Source organism: Euphorbia lathyris, chromosome 1 (genome assembly GCF_963576675.1).
Source record: "Euphorbia lathyris chromosome 1, ddEupLath1.1, whole genome shotgun sequence".
NCBI lineage: Eukaryota > Viridiplantae > Streptophyta > Magnoliopsida > Malpighiales > Euphorbiaceae > Euphorbia > Euphorbia lathyris.
The window spans coordinates 54,320,843-54,327,926 of NC_088910.1; the positions used below are offsets into that span (position 1 = coordinate 54,320,843).

Genomic DNA, 7,084 nt, shown 5'->3' on the forward strand with positions numbered 1-7,084 from the left:
TTCCCTTAACTTCTTTAGTTGAAATGAGTTTAGAATAATTTATTTGGGTTTCATCATTCGTGATTTAGGAACTCCAGAATTACCCACCGACGTTTAGTTGTCAGGCAGTAGCGATCTTTGACCGGACATTCTTTTCGTATTTCAGGTGAGTGGTAATTATAGTACACGACACTGTTTGATTGAAATATTAGACTGAAAAACTGTTTATCAAAATTAGCGTTTGACTGTATATTTTCGTTCCTAAAAACGTATAGCTTAAACCTGATGTTTACTAAATATCCTTAGTATTAGAGCGTATATTTTGGGAACAGGCCTTTATATTGATTTGTTTTATTATCATGTACAATGAATTTATTAAAATCTGGTTTGATATGATTTGTAGTTTCTGATACGCGATTTATCGCAGTTATTTCATTTGTTTTAGAAATCTGATAATTCGTTCAATCAGTTATGATTTTCTGATTTATATATGTATATTATATGTTTTCAAACTGGTATAAGTGCTCAGTATATCTGTATCTGTTATCTGGCCTCTCACCGATCTTCATAACATTAGGTCCTTGCATTTGTCTTTGAGTCAGGTTGTCAGTTGTGAGTTTGTCGTCAGTTGTGTCAGCATTATAATCATGCATAAGATTGGTGAAGGCGATTATCTGTTATCTGTATCTGTTATTGGTAGCGCTTACCATTTATCTGGCCCTGGTGGTGTGCAGTATCACCACTCTGTTACACTGTACCATGTGTTTTAAAGCTTTTGTCTTATATTCTGATTATACTAATATTTGATATTTTGAAAGGTTTCAGTGTTATGTTTGACAATTGATTGTCAGCATTTTGGAATTGATTATCTTATATTGCCCCTTTAGTTTAACTGATTTTGAAATACTATATTTTGAACTATATTTGTCATAATTTAAAAGTATCAGCTTGCCTGCCTGTTCCCCTTCTGTTGTGTGCTATAGCTACTGCTCACTGAGGTTTTCGCTCGTATAGACGAAAATCTCATACCACGTTGAATCTTTTTTTTCAGATTAAGGTCCCTGTTCGTGAGGTAACCCTTGGATTGATGTTGAAGGAGACTGATTAAGAATTTAGCTTTATTTTATTCTTTAGAGAACTTTGATTATTGAGGTTTAGACTTGCACATTTGATTCCTTTAAGGTTTATTGATGTAATTGAGATGAGTTTGATATTCTGCTAATAAATTTTGGAATTTTCATTTGTTCAGAATTAAGGCTAGCATAAATTAAAGTTAGTTTAATTTATGCGTCGGTCATGGCCTGGGTTGGGTCGTGACAATCTATTCGGTTAAGGAAGCAATCTAACCAGTTAGGGGATTGTTGTGTTCAAAGCCTTTTAATTGAAGGAGTTTATATTATTACATTTATATAATTTATACAAAGTTTAAAGTTGTTTTCTTTGCTTAATGCAAACGAATACATATATTCACTTTTCTAAAGCACTAAACGTTTCTGTCTTGTAAATTCATCCTTAAATCAAAAGTGATTTTTAACATTCTACATATTCTAATCTAATTTTTATTCTATCAATTTCAAAACCAAATCCAATTAAACGATTTTTCATATTATAAACCTTAAAAGTAAATCAAACCGATTTAAAATAAGTTCTTGTTAAAAAGCGTTCCATGTGGGTTCGATATCTTTTATTACTACAAGCGTATACCGTGCACTTGCGGAAATCGCTCAACAAGTTTTTGGCGCCGTTGCCGGGGAACGCCAAATTTTTTTACAAAAATTTAGATTTTTCGTGTTTTATTTCGAATCTAGGTTTATACATACTTATTTTAACTTTTGCACTTTATTAATTTTAATTTACTAACATATTTATTTTTCAAATTCTGTTTTGAAGGTAGTTTCGGTTCGTGCAAGATTTCAAGTTCATGCGCAGTTCTCGAAGATCAGGCACTACACCAGACCCTATAGACCCAGAAATTGAAAGAACCATTAAAAAGAACAAGAAAAAAAAAGAAAAACAAAAACAAGAAAAACAAAAACAAGACTCCCGTAAAAACAAATACCGAGCCAGAAAAAATGGCAAATCCACCAACACTTATGGATTACGCTAGGCCAGGAGTGGCCGGTGTGACCAACAGCATAGTTAGACCCAGAATTTCTGCAAACCAATTTGAAATTAAGCCCGCTTTGCTTAATATGTTACAAAATAATGTGACGTTTTATGGGTTACCTAACGAAAATCCTAACACCCACTTGACGAATTTCCTAGAAATTTGTGACACTTTTAAAATAACAGATGTGACTGCCGAAGCAATCAAACTTCGCCTATTTCCTTTCACTTTGAAGGATAGAGCCAAAGAATGGTTAACTTCTATGCCAGCCGCAACTTTTGAAACTTGGGAACAATTAGCCCAAACGTTTTATCAAAATATTTTCCTTTAGCAAAAACCGCAAGAGTCATAAAAGAGTTAACATCTTTTTCTCAAAATGATAATGAAACTCTTTATGAGGCTTGGGAACGTTTTAAAGAACTTCAACGTTTATGCCCACACCACCACTTGCCCGATGCACTTTTAATGCAAACATTTTATAATGGTTTAAACCCTACAACTAGAGGTTCATTAGATGTTATATCGGAAGGGTTATTTATGAAGAAGACATCTGCCCAAGTAAGAGAACTTTTGGAGGAAATGGCGTTAAACAACAGTATGTGGCCCGCGGAACGTGGACACATACCGGTGGCGAAACCATCATCCTTAAACACATCATCTATTAAAGGTATAGTAAATCTTGACCCAGTTGCGATGTTACAAGCCCAATTTTCTGCCTTATCACACAAAATTGATAGGTTTATGGCACCGTGCGATTCTAATGGTAATCCAATCCCAGCAGATGTGGATTATGAAGGTATGAGCGAGAATGAACAGGTAAATTTTGTCCAAGGGCAAAACCAAACTAATAACCCTTATTCTAATACTTATAATCCTGGATGGAGCAATCATCCTAACTTTAACTGGAAGGATAATAATAATGTGAATGCTAATCAAAATCGTACAAATAATTATCAAAATCAATCAAGAGATACGATTAGCACTTTATCTTCTAAAATAGACAAATTCATAGATGCTATGAGTGGAAAAATAAGTAATCACGACGATGGTTTTAAACGGATCGAGAATAAATTCGATCAGCTTATTAAAAACCATTCATCTAGCATCCATAATTTGGAGGTTCAAATTGGCCAAATTGCTAAATCAATTCCATCCCGCAAAGAGGGAAGTTTTCCTAGCCATACGGAAGAAAATCCGAAAGAGCATGTGAGGGCTATCACTCTTCATTCAGGGAAAAATTACTTAGGTCCGGAAATGCCCGGAGATTTAACTTTACCAGGAACTGATTTACCAAAGTCCAAAGGAGATACATTAAACACAAAAAGTTCACCAGTTGACTCCAGTACAAAAACTTTTATACCCAAACCACCTTTTCCACACAAAGTCCGAAATAAGGACTATGACAAACAACTTTTAACATTTTTAGATAAACTTAAAAATTTGCACATTAATTTGACATTTATGGATGCGATTACGCAAATTCCTAACTATGGTAAATTCTTAAAGGATTTAATTTCAAAGAAAATTAGTTGGGAAGGAATTTCGTCCATTTCACTAACTGAAGACTGTAGTTCAATAATGTCTAGTAATCTGCCTACTAAACTCAAGGATCCCGGATGTTTTAATATTCCGTGTAAATTGGGAGATATTGAATTCCTAAGTTGTCTTTGTGATTTAGGAGTAAGTATAAACTTAATGTCGTTGTCCATTTTAATAAGTTAGGTTTAGAAAAAGATATCAAATGTACCAATATGGTTTTGCAATTAGCGGATCAAACCACTAAAAGACCATATGGTATAATTGAAGATGTTTTAGTTAAAGTCGACAAATTTATTTTTCCTACCGATTTCGTTATATTAGATTTTTCATATGACGTTAATTGTCCACTAATTTTTGGCAGACCGTTTATGAACACGGGACGTGCTTTAGTTGATGTGTCGGAAGGGAAAGTAGTTTTAAGGATTGGAGACGATAAGATTGAGTTTAATATGAACAAAGCGATGAAATATCCTATAGAGGAATTCGCTTGTATGAAACTTGACTTAGTTGAAGAATGTGTTAATGACATTATTCGAAAAGAAGAAATAATAGAACTAATGATGGGTGAAGAGTTAGAAGATAAGGACCCAGAGCCTTTGATTCGAGAAGATGGACCAGTTCCGCCTTCAATCGTAATTCCCCCTAAATTAGAACTTAAAGAGTTACCAAGCCATTTGAGGTACGCTTTCTTAGGTGAAGGCGATTCTCTACCTATAATTATCTCTAACAAATTAACACATGTTCAAGAAGAAAAATTGAAAGAAGTTGTTAGAAATAGGATAGGAAGTATGGGATGGCAAATTTCAGACTTAAAAGGAATTAATCCTAGTATTTTAATGAACAGAATTCACTTAGAAGAAGATAAGCTACCTAAAGCGGATAGGCAAAGGCGCTTAAATCCGAACATGAAAGAAGTAGTAAAAAATGAGATTACTAAACTTTTAGACAATGGAATCATTTATCCTATTTCGGATAGTGAATGGGTTAGTCCAATCCATTGTGTACCTAAAAAGGGAGGCATAACTGTAGTAAGAAACGACGAAGGTGAATTAATACCTACGCGGACCACCACCAATTGGAGGGTTTGTATAGATTATAGGAACCTTAACAAAGCAACCAGGAAAGATCATTTTCCTCTACCTTTCATAGATCAAAGGATCGAAAGGATAGCTGGTCATGCTTTCTATTGTTTTCTAGATGGTTACTCCGGATTCTTTCAAATTTATATTTACCCGGATGACCAAGATAAAACAACCTTCACATGTCCTTATGGAACCTTTGTATATAGGAGAATGCCTTTTGGTCTATGTAATGCACCAGCAACATTTCAACGTTGTATGACTGCAATTTTTAATGATTTCATTGAAGACATCAAGGAAGTTTTTATGGATGATTTTTCTGTTTATGGAGATTCTTTCAATGCATGTTTACAGAACTTGGACAAAGTTCTGTCTAGATGTGAAGAAACGAATTTAGTATTAAACTGGGAAAAATTTCATTTCATGGTTGACGAAGGAATTGTTTTAGGTCGTAGAATATCTGAAAAAGGATTAGAAGTGGATAGAGCAAAAACTTCAGTAATAGAAAAAGTACCCCCTCCAACTACTGTTAAGGGAGTAAGGTCATTTTTAGGACACGCAGGTTTTTACAGACGATTTATTAAAAACTTCTCTGTAATTTCCAAACCACTTACTAATTTACTCATGAAAGACTCAACCTTTGATTTCAATGAAGATTGTGTTAAAGCTTTCGAAACATTGAAAGCAGCTTTAGTCAGTGCACCCATAATTGCTAAACCCGATTGGGATTTACCTTTTGAAATCATGTGTGATGCAAGTGACTTAGCCGTCGGATGTGTTTTAGGTCAAAGGAAGGATAAGAAATTTCATGTTATTTATTATGCCAATCACACACTGTCAGGTGCACAATTAAATTATACCACAACCGAGAAAGAAATGCTAGCGGTAGTTTTTGCATGTGATAAGTTTAGGTCGTACCTGTTAGGATCTAAAGTTATTATTTATACCGATCACACAGCTTTAAGGTATCTATTTGCTAAAAAAGATGCAAAACCGTGTCTGATTAGATGGGTTTTGTTATTACAAGAATTTGATATAGAAATCAAAGACAAAAAGGGAGTAGAAAACCTTGTCACCGATCATCTATCAAGACTCGAAGATGAAAACGGTCCTATAGGTGAAACTATCGGTATACGAGATGATTTCCTTGATGAATATCTCTATCAAATAAAGAGTGTCATGTCACCATGGTATGCGGATATTACAAATTATCTTGCAGCTAACATTGTTCCAGAAGGGTTAAATTTCCACCAGAAGAAAAAGTTCTTTTCTGACATCAAAAAGTATTTTTGGGAAGATCCTTTCTTGTTCAAAACTTGTGGGGATGGTATGATTAGGAGATGCGTTAGTGAAAATGAATACGGGTCTATAACGTCAGAATGCCATTCTAGCTCTTATGGAGGGCATAACGGCGTTAGTAAAACAGTGGCTAGGATATTAGAATGTGGATTCTTTTGGCCTACGTTGCTTAAGGACGTTCGTTCATTTATTATTCGTTGTGACAAATGTCAAAGAACCGGGAATTTAGGAAGGAAAGATGAGATGCCTCTCACAAACATATTAGAAGTTGAAGTCTTCGACATGTGGGGAATAGATTTCATGGGACCTTTTCCCCCTTCTTTTGGTAAAACTTATATTTTAGTAGCTGTAGATTATGTTTCAAAGTGGGTTGAAGCAATTGCAACCCCGACAAATGATTCTAAGGTTGTTGTTAAGTTTCTTGAAGATATATTTTGTAGATTTGGATGCCCTAGAGTCATGATAAGTGATGGCGATACCCATTTCATAAACCGAAGTTTTGAAACACTTATGAGAAAATATGGAGTACACCACTGCGTATCTACGCCATACCATCCTCAATCGAATGGTCAGGCGGAGATATCAAATAGAGAACTCAAATGGATTCTAGAGAAGACAGTTTCGTCTTCAAGAAGAGATTGGTCTTGTAAACTTAACAATGCGTTATGGGCATACCGTACTGCATTTAAAACACCAATAGGAATGACACAATACCGATTACTGTATGGGAAAGCATGTCATTTACCAGTAGAATTAGAGCATAAAGCCTATTGGGCTATTAGAACACTTAACTTTGATTTGCAACAAGCAGGTAAGAAACGTTTGCTCAACTTAAATGAGTTGGATGAGTTATGTTATTTATCTTACGAAAATGCAAAAATATATAAAGAAAAAGTGAAAAAATGGCACGACGCCAAGATTAAAGTCAAAAGCTTTAACATTGGAGATAAGGTGCTGTTATTTAATTCACGACTCCAGTTGTTTCCAGGTAAACTTAAGTCCAGATGGTCAAGACCATATTTAGTCGTTAAAACATTCGACTATGGATCTTTAGAACTTGAAGGACATGACGGAGTTCGTT

The 7,084-nt window shown here is 34.7% G+C and overlaps 1 non-coding gene across 1 annotated transcript; it reads right to left on the minus strand.

Moving 5' to 3' along the window:
* Positions 1 to 2,428: 2,428 nt before the first annotated feature.
* Positions 2,429 to 2,535, minus strand: LOC136215868 (small nucleolar RNA R71). Its single transcript, XR_010682871.1, has one exon. It is a non-coding gene; the product is annotated as a small nucleolar RNA R71 (small nucleolar RNA).
* Between the last annotated feature and the right edge of the window lie 4,549 nt (positions 2,536 to 7,084).